Here is a 9626-nt window from a genome sequence, read left to right as displayed (position 1 = left end):
CGGGGGAAGGGGGGGAACCGAGGGCGGGGGAAGGGGGGGAACCGAGGGTGGGGGAAAGAGGGGGAACCGAGGGCGGGGGAAAGAGGGGGAACCGAGGGCGCGGGGAAAGAGGGGGAACCGAGGGCGGGGGAAGGGGGGAACCGAGGGCGGGGGAAAGAGGGGGAAACCGAGGACGGGGGAAAGAGGGGGAACCGAGGGCAGGGGAAAGAGGGGGACCGAGGGCGGGGAAAGAGGGGGAACTGAGGGCAGGGGAAAGAGGGAGAACCGAGGGCGGGGAAAGTGGGGAACCGAGGGCGGGGGAAAGAGGGGGGAACCGAGCGCGGGGGAAAGGGGGAACCGAGGGCGGGGGATGGGGGGGTAACCGAGGGCGGGGGAAAGAGGGGGAACCGAGGGCGGGGGAAAGAGGGGGAACCGATGGCGGAGGAAGGGGGGGCAACCGAGGGCGGGGGAAAGGGGGGGAACCGAGGGCGGGGGAAAGAGGGGGAACCGAGGGCGGGGGAAAGAGGGGGAACCGAGGGCGGGGGAAAGAGGGGGAACCGAGGGCGGGGGAAGTGGGGAACCGAGGGCGGGGGAAAGAGGGGGAACCGAGGGCGGGGGAAGTGGGGAACCGAGGGCGGGGGAAAGAGGGGGAACCGAGGGCGGGGGAAAGAGGGGGAACCGAGGGCGGGGGAAGGGGAGTAACCGAGGGCGGGGGAAAGAGGGGGAACCGAGGGCGGGGGAAAGAGGGGGAGCCGAGGGCGGGGGAAAGAGGGGGAACCGAGGGGGGGGAACCGAGGGCGGGGGAAGGAGGGGGAACCGAGGGCGGGGGAAAGAGGGGGAAACGAGGGCGGGGGAAAGAGCGGGAATCGAGGGCGGGGGAAAGAGGGGATCCGAGGGCGGGGGAAAGAGGGGGAACCGAGGGGGGGGAAAGAGGGGGAACCGAGGGCGGGGGAAAGATGGGGAACCGAGGGCGGGGGAAAGAGGGGGAACCGAGGGCGGGGGAAAGAGGGGGAACCGAGGGCGGGGGAAAGAGGTGGAAACGAGGGCGGGGAAAGAGGGGGAACCGAGGGCGGGGGAAAGAGGGGGAATCGAGGGCGGGGGAAAGAGGGGAAACCGAGGGCGGGGGAAGGGAGTAACCGAGGGCGGGGGAAAGAGGGGGAACCGAGGGCGGGGGAAAGAGGGGGAACCGAGGGCAGGGGAAAGAGGGGGAACCGAGGGGGGGTACCGAGGGCGGGGGAAAGAGGGGGAACCGAGGGCGGGGGAAAGAGGGGGAACCGAGGGCGGGGGAAAGAGCGGGAACCGAGGGCGGGGGAAAGAGGGGAAACCGAGGGCGGGGAAAGAGGGGGAACCGAGGGCGGGGGAAAGAGGGGGGAACCGAGGGCGGGGGAAAGGGGGGGGAACCGAGGGCGGGGGAAAGATGGGGAACCGAGGGCGGGGGAAAGAGGGGGAACCGAGGGCGGGGGAAAGAGGGGGAACCGAGGGCGGGGGAAAGAGATGGAACCGAGGGTGGGGAAAGAGGGGGAACCGAGGGCGGGGGAAAGAGGGGGAACCGAGGGCGGGGGAAAGAGGGGGAACCGAGGGCGGGGGAAAGATGGGGAACCGAGGGGCGGGGGAAAGAGGGGGAACTGAGGGCGGGGGAAAGAGGGGGAACCGAGGGCGGGGGAAAATGGGGGAACCGAGGGCGGGGGAAAGAGGGGGAAACGAGGGCGGGGGAAAGAGGGGGAAGCGAGGGCGGGGGAAGGGGGGAACCGATGGCGGAGGAAGGGGGGCAACCGAGGGCGGGGGAAAGGGGGGGAACCGAGGGCGGGGGAAAGAGGGGGAACCGATGGCGGGGGAAAGAGGGGGAACCGAGGGCGGGGGAAAGAGGGGGAACCGAGGGCGGGGGAAGTGGGGAACCGAGGGCGGGGGGAAGAGGGGGAACCGAGGGCGGGGGAAGTGGGGAACCGAGGGCGGGGGAAAGAGCGGGAACCGAGGGCGGGGGAAAGAGGGGGAACCGAAGGCGGGGGAAGGGGGGGAACCGAGGGCGGGGGAAGGAGGGAACCGAGGGCGGGGGAAAGAGGGGAAACCGAGGGCGGGGGATGGGGAGTAACCGAGGGCGGGGAGAAGGAGGGGGAACCGAGGGTGGGGGAAAGAGGGGGAACCGAGGGCGGGGGAAAGAGGGGGAACCGAGGGGGGGGAACCGAGGGCGGGGGAAAGAGGGGGAACCGAGGGCGGGGGAAAGAGGGGGAACCGAGGGCGGGGGAAAGAGGGGGAACCGAGGGCGGGGGAAAGAGGGGGAACCGAGGGGCGAGGGAAAGAGGGGGAATCGAGGGCGGGGGAAAGAGGGGAAACCGAGGGCGGGGGAAGGGGGATAACCGAGGGCGGGGGAAAGAGGGGGAACCGAGGGCGGGGGAAAGAGGGGGAACCGAGGGCGGGGGAAAGAGGGGGAACCGAGGGCGGGGGAAAGAGCGGGAACCGAGGGCGGGGGAAAGAGGGGAAACCGAGGGCGGGGGAAATAGGGGGAACCGAGGGCGGGGGAAAGAGGGGGAACCGAGGGCGGGGGAAAGAGGGGGAACCGAGGGCGGGGGAAAGATGGGGAACCGAGGGCGTGGGAAAGAGGGGGAACCGAGGGCGGGGGAAAGAGGGGGAGCCGAGGGCGGGGGAAAGAGGGGGAACCGAGGGCGGGGGAAAGAGATGGAACCGAGGGCGGGGAAAGAGGGGGAACCGAGGGCGGGGGAAAGAGGGGGAACCGAGGGCGGGGGAAAGAGATGGAACCGAGGGCAGGGAAAGAGGGGGAACCGAGGGCGGGGGAAAGAGGGGGAACCGAGGGCGGGGGAAAGAGGGGGAACCGAGGGCGGAGGAAAGAGGGGGAACCGAGGGCGGGGGAAAGAGGGGGAACTGAGGGCGGGGGAAAGAGGGGAACCGAGGGCGGGGGAAGGGGGGAACCGAGGGCGGGGGAAAGAGGGGGAACCGAGGGCGGGGGGAAAGAGGGGGAACCGAGGGCTGGGGAAAGAGAGGGAACCGAGGGCGGGGGAAAGAGGGGGGAACCGAGGGCGGGGGAAAGAGGGGGAACCGAGGGCGGGGGAAAGAAGGGGACCGAGGGCGGGGGAAAGAGGGGGATCCGAGGGTGGGGAAAGAGGGGGAACCGAGGGGTGGGGAACCGAGGGCGGAGGAAAGAGGGGGAACCGAGGGCGGGGGAAAGAGGGGGAACCGAGGGGTGGGGAACGAGGGCGGGGGAAAGAGGGGAAACCGAGGGCGGGGGAAAGAGGGGGAACCGAGGGCTGGGGAAACAGGGGAACCGAGGGCGGGGGAAGGGGGGAACCCAGGGCGGGGGAAGGGGGGGAACCGAGGGCGGGGGAAGGGGGGGGAAACGAGGGCGTGGGAAAGAGGGGAACTGAGGGCGGGGGAAAGAGGAGGAACCGAGGGCGGGGGAAAGAGGAGGAACCGAGGGCGGGGGAAAGAGGAGGAACCGAGGGCGGGGGAAAGAGGGGGAACCGAGGGCGGGGGAAAGAGCGGGAACCGAGGGTGGGGGAAAGAAGGGAAACCGAGGGCGGGGGAAAGAGGGGAACCGAGGGCGGGGGAAAGAGGGGGAACCGAGGGCGGGGGGAAAGAGGGGGGAACCGAGGGCGGGGGATAGAGGGGGAACCGAGGGCGGGGGAAAGAGGGGGAGCCGAGGGTGGGAGAAAGAGGGGGAACCGAGGGCGGGGGAAAGAGGGGAAACCGAGGGCGGGGGAAAGAGTGGGAACCGAGGGCGGTGGAAAGAGGGGGAACCGAGGGCGAGGGAAAGAGGGGGAAACGAGGGCGGGGAAAGAGGGGGAACTGAGGGCGAGGGAAAGAGGGGGAACCGAGGGCGGGGAAAGAGGGGGAACCGAGGGCGGGGGCAAAGAGGGGGAACCGAGGGCGGGGGAAAGAGGGGGAACCGAGGGCGGGGGAAAGAGGGGGAACCGAGGGCGGGGGAAAGAGGGGGAACCCAGGCGGGGGAAGGGGGGATCCGAGGGCAGAGGGGAACGGGCGAAAGAGGGGAACCGAGGGCGGGGAAGGGGGAACGAGGGCGGGGGAAAGAGGGGGAACCGAGGCGGGGGAAAGAGGGGGAACCGAGGGCGGGGGAAAGAGGGGGAACCGAGGGCGGGAGAAAGAGGGGGAACCGAGGGGCGGGGAAAGAGGGGGAACCGAGGGCGGGGGAAAGAGGGGGAACCGAGGGCGGGGGAAAGAGGGGAAACCGAGGGCGGGGGAAGGGGGGAACCGAGGGCGAGGGAAAGAGGGGGAACCGAGGGCGGGGGAAGGGGGGAACCGAGGGCGGGGGAAGGGGGGGAACCGAGGGTGGGGGAAAGAGGGGGAACCGAGGGCGGGGGAAAGAGGGGGAACCGAGGGCGGGGGAAGGGGGGTAACCGAGGGCGGGGGAAAGAGGGGGAACAGAGGACGGGGGAAAGAGGGGGAACCGAGGGCGGGGGAAAGAGGGGGAACCGAGAGCGGGGGAAAAAGGGGGAACCGAGGGCTGGGGAAAGAGGGGGAACCGAGGGTGGGGGAAAGAGGGGGAACCGAGGGCGGGGGAAAGAGTGGGAACCGAGGGCGGGGGAAAGAGGTGGAACCGAGGGCGGGGGAAAGAGGGGGAACCGAGGGCGGGGGAAAGAGGGGGAACCGAGGGCGGGGGAAGGGGGGGGAAACGAGGGCGGGGGAAAGAGGGGGAACTGAGGGCGGGGGAAAGAGGAGGAACCGAGGGCGGGGGAAAGAGGGGGAACCGAGGGCGGGGGAAAGAGCGGGAACCGAGGGCGGGGGAAAGAGGGGGAACCGAGGGCGGGGGAAAGAGTGGGAACCGAGGGCGGGGGAAAGAGGGGGAACCGAGGGCGGGGGAAAGAGGGGGAACCGAGGGCGGGGGAAAGAGGGGGAACCGAGGGCCGGGGAAAGATGGGGAACCGAGGGCGCGGAAAGAGGGGGAACCGAGGGCCGGGGGAAAGAGGTGGAACCGAGGGCGGGGAAAGAGGGGGAACCGAGGGCGGGGGAAAGAGGGGGAAACGAGGGCGGGGGGAAAGAGGGGGAACCGAGGGCGGGGAATAGAGGGGGAACCGAGGGCGGGGGGAAAGAGGGGGAACCGAGGGCTGGAGAAAGAGGGGGAACCGAGGGTGGGGGAAAGAGGGGGAACCGATGGCGGGGGAAAGAGGGGGAACCGAGGGCGTGGGAAAGAGGTGGAACCGAGGGCGGGGAAAGAGGGGGAACCGAGGGCGGGGCAAAGAGGGGGAACCGAGGGCGGGGGAAAGAGGGGGAAACGAGGGCGGGGGAAAGAGGTGGAACCGAGGGCGGGGAATAGAGGGGGAACCGAGGGCGGGGGGAAAGAGGGGGAACCGAGGGCTGGGGAAAGAGTGGGAACCTAGGGCGGGGGAAAGAGGGGGGAACCGAGGGCGGGGGAAAGAGGGGGAACCGAGGGCGGGGGAAAGAGGGGGGAACCGAGGGCAGGGGAAAGAGGGGGAACCGAGGGGTGGGGAACCGAGGGCGGGGGAAAGAGGGGGAACTGAGGGCGGGGGAAAGAGGGGGAACCGAGGGGGGGGGGAAAGAGGGGGAACCGAGGGCGGGGGAAGGGGGGGTAATGAGGGCGGGGGAAAGAGGGGGAACCGAGGGCGGGGGAAAGAGGAGGAACCGAGGGCGGGGGAAAGAGGGGGAACCGAGGGCGGGGGGAAAGAGCGGGAACCGAGGGCGGGGGAAAGAAGGGAAACCGAGGGCGGGGGAAAGAGGGGGAACCGAGGGTGGGGGGAAAGAGGGGGAACCGAGGGCGGGGGAAAGAGGGGGAACCGAGGGCGGGGGATAGAGGGGGAACCGAGGGCGGGGGATAGAGGGGGGAACCGAGGGCGGGGGAAAGAGGGGGAACCGAGGGCGGGAGAAAGAGGGGGAACCGAGGGCGGGGGAAAGAGGGGGAACCGAGGGCGGGGGAAAGAGGGGGAACCGAGGGCGGGGGAAAGAGGGGGAACCGAGGGCGGGGGAAAGAGGGGAAACCGAGGGCGGGGGAAGGGGGGAACCGAGGGCGAGCGGAAAGAGGGGGAACCGAGGGCGGGGGAAGGGGGGAACCGAGGGCGGGGGAAGGGGGGGGAACCGAGGGCGGGGTTAAGAGGGGGAACCGAGGGCGGGGGAAAAAGGGGGAACCGAGGGCTGGGGAAAGAGGGGGGAACTGAGGGCGGGGGAAAGAGGGGGAACCGAGGGCGGGGGAAAGAGTGGGAACCGAGGGCGGGGGAAAGAGGTGGAACCGAGGGCGGGGGAAAGAGGGGGAACCGAGGGCGGGGGAAAGAGGGGGAACCGAGGGCGGGGAAGGGGGGGGAAACGAGAGCGGGGGAAAGAGGGGGAACCGAGGGCGGGGGAAAGAGGAGGAACCGAGGGCGGGGGAAAGAGGGGGAACCGAGGGCGGGGGAAAGAGCGGGAACCGAGGGCGGGGGAAAGAGGGGAAACCGAGGGCGGGGGAAAGAGGGGGAACCGAGGGCGGGGGAAAGAGGGGGAACCGAGGGCGGGGGGAAAGAGGGGGAACCGAGGGCGGGGGAAAGAGGGGGAACCGAGGGCCGGGGAAAGATGGGGAACCGAGGGCGGGGGAAAGAGGGGGAACCGAGGGCGGGGGGAAAGAGGGGGAGCCGAGGGCGGGGGAAAGAGGGGGAACCGAGGGCGGGGGAAAGAGGTGGAACCGAGGGGCGGGGGAAAGAGGGGGAAACGAGGGCGGGGGAAAGAGGGGGGAACCGAGGGCGGGGGAAAGAGGGGGACCCGAGGGCGGGGGAAAGAGGTGGAACCGAGGGCGGGGAAAGAGGGGGAACCGAGGGCGGGGCAAAGAGGGGGAACCGAGGGCGGGGGAAAGAGGGGGAAACGAGGGCGGGGGAAAGAGGGGGAACCGAGGGCGGGGGAAAGAGGGGGACCCGAGGGCGGGGGGAAAGAGGGGGAGCCGAGGGCTGGGGAAAGAGTGGGAACCTAGGGCGGGGGAAAGAGGGGGGAACCGAGGGCGGGGGAAAGAGGGGGAACCGAGGGCGGGGGAAAGAGGTGGAACCGAGGGCGGGGAAAGAGGGGGAACCGAGGGCGGGGCAAAGAGGGGGAACCGAGGGCGGGGGAAAGAGGGGGAAACGAGGGCGGGGGAAAGAGGGGGAACCGAGGGCGGGGGGAAAGAGGGGGGAACCGAGGGCGGGGGGAAAGAGGGGGAGCCGAGGGCTGGGGAAAGAGTGGGAACCTAGGGCGGGGGAAAGAGGGGGGAACCGAGGGCGGGGGAAAGAGGGGGAACCGAGGGCGGGGGAAAGAGGGGGGAACCGAGGGCAGGGGAAAGAGGGGGAACCGAGGGGTGGGGAACCGAGGGCGGGGGAAAGAGGGGGAACCGAGGGCGGGGGAAAGAGGGGGAACCGAGGGTGGGGGGAAAGAGGGGGAACCGAGGGCGGGGGAAGGGGGGGTAAACGAGGGCGGGGGGAAAGAGGGGGAACCGAGGGCGGGGGAAAGAGGAGGAACCGAGGGCGGGGGAAAGAGGGGGAACCGAGGGCGGGGGAAAGAGCGGGAACCGAGGGCGGGGGAAAGAAGGGTAACCGAGGGCGGGGGAAAGAGGGGGAACCGAGGGTGGGGGAAAGAGGGGGAACCGAGGGCGGGGGAAAGAGGGGGAACCGAGGGCGGGGGATAGAGGGGGAACCGAGGGCGGGGGATAGAGGGGGAACCGAGGGCGGGGGAAAGAGGGGGAACCGAGGGCGGGAGAAAGAGGGGGAACCGAGGGCGGGGGAAAGAGGGGAAACCGAGGGCGGGGGAAAGAGGGGGAACCGAGGGCGGGGGAAAGAGGGGAACCGAGGGCGGGGGAAAGAGGGGGAACCGAGGGCGGGGGAAAGAGGGGGAACCGAGGGCGGAGGAAAATGGGGGAACCGAGGGCGGGGGAAAGAGGGGGAAACGAGGGCGGGGGAAAGAGCGGGAAGCGAGGGCGGGGGAAGGGGGGAACCGATGGCGGAGGAAGGGGGGCAACCGAGGGCGGGGGAAAGGTGGGGAACCGAGGGCGGGGGAAAGAGGGGGGAACCGAGGGCGGGGGAAAGAGGGGGAACGCGAGGGCAGGGGAAAGAGGGCGAACCGAGGGCGGGGGAAGTGGGGAACCGAGGGCGGGGGAAAGAGGGGGAACCGAGGGCGGGGGAAGTGGGGGAACCGAGGGCGGGGGAAAGAGGGGGAACCGAGGGCGGGGGGAAAGAGGGGGAACCGAGGGCGGGGGAAGGGGGGGAACCGAGGGCGGGGGGGAAGGAGGTAACCGAGGGCGGGGGAAAGAGGGGAACCGAGGGCGGGGGAAGGGGAGTAACCGAGGGCGGGGGAAAGAGGGGGAACCGAGGGCGGGGGAAAGAGGGGGAACCGAGGGGGGGGAACCGAGGGAGGGGGAAAGAGGGGGAACCGAGGGCGGGGGAAAGAGGGGGAACCGAGGGCGGGGGAAAGAGCGGGAATCGAGGGCGGGGGAAAGAGGGGGAACCGAGGGCGGGGGAAAGAGGGGGAACCGAGGGCGGGGGAAAGAGGGGGAACCGAGGGGGGGGAAAGAGGGGGAACCGAGGGCGGGGGCAAGATGGGGAACCGAGGGCGGGGGAAAGAGGGGGAACCGAGGGCGGGGGAAAGAGGGGGATCCGAGGGCGGGGGAAAGAGGTGGAACCGAGGAGGGCGGGGAAAGAGGGGGAACCGAGGGCGGGGGAAAGAGGGGGAATCGAGGGCGGGGGAAAGAGGGGAAACCAAGGGCGGGGAAGGGGGATAACCGAGGGCGGGGGAAAGAGAGGAAACCGAGGGCGGGGGAAAGAGGGGGAACCGAGGGCGGGGGAAAGAGGGGGAACCGAGGGCGGGGGAAAGAGGGGGAACCGAGGGCGGGGAAAAGAGGGGGAACCGAGGGCGGGGGAAAGAGGGGGAACCGAGGGCGGGGGAAAGAGGGGAAACCGAGGGCGGGGGAAAGAGGGGGAACCGAGGGCGGGGGAAAGAGGGGGAACCGAGGGCGGGGGAAAGATGGGGAACCGAGGGCGGGGGAAAGAGGGGGAACCGAGGGCGGGGGAAAGAGGGGGAACCGAGGGCGGGGAAAGAGAAGGAACCGAGGGCGGGGAAAGAGGGGGAACCGAGGGCGGGGGAAAGAGGGGGAACCGAGGGCGGGGGAAAGAGGGGGAACCGAGGGCGGGGGAAAGAGGGGAACCGAGGGCGGGGGAAAGAGGGGGAACCGAGGGCGGGGGAAAGAGGGGGAATTGAGGGCGGGGGAAAATGGGGGAACCGAGGGCGGGGGAAAGAGGGGAAACCGAGGGCGGGGGAAAGAGGGGGAAGCGAGGGCGGGGGAAGGGGGGAACCGAGGGCAGGAGAAAGAGGGGGAACCGAGGGCGGGGGGAAAGAGGGGGAACCGAGGGCTGGGGAAAGAGTGGGAACCAAGGGCGTGGGAAAGAGGGGGGAACCGAGGGCGGGGGAAAGAGGGGGAACCGAGGGCGGGGGAAAGAGGGGGGAACCGAGGGCGGGGAAAGAGGGGGAACCGAGGGGTGGGGAACCGAGGGCGGGGGAAAGAGGGGGAACCGAGGGCGGGGGAAAGAGGGGGAACCGAGGGTGGGGGGAAAGAGGGGAAACCGAGGGCGGGGGAAAGAGGGGGAACCGAGGGCTGGGGAAACAGGGGGAACCGAGGGCGGGGGAAGGGGGGAACCCAGGGCGGGGGAAGGGGGGGGAACCGAGGGCGGGGGAAGGGG

Source organism: Somniosus microcephalus, unplaced genomic scaffold (genome assembly GCF_052327205.1).
Source record: "Somniosus microcephalus isolate GS21.2 unplaced genomic scaffold, FLI_Smic_1.0 unresolved_chr5, whole genome shotgun sequence".
NCBI classification, from domain to species: Eukaryota; Metazoa; Chordata; class Chondrichthyes; order Squaliformes; family Somniosidae; genus Somniosus; species Somniosus microcephalus.
The sequence above is the reverse complement of the archived record's forward strand: the minus strand, read 5'-3'. Positions refer to the sequence as shown.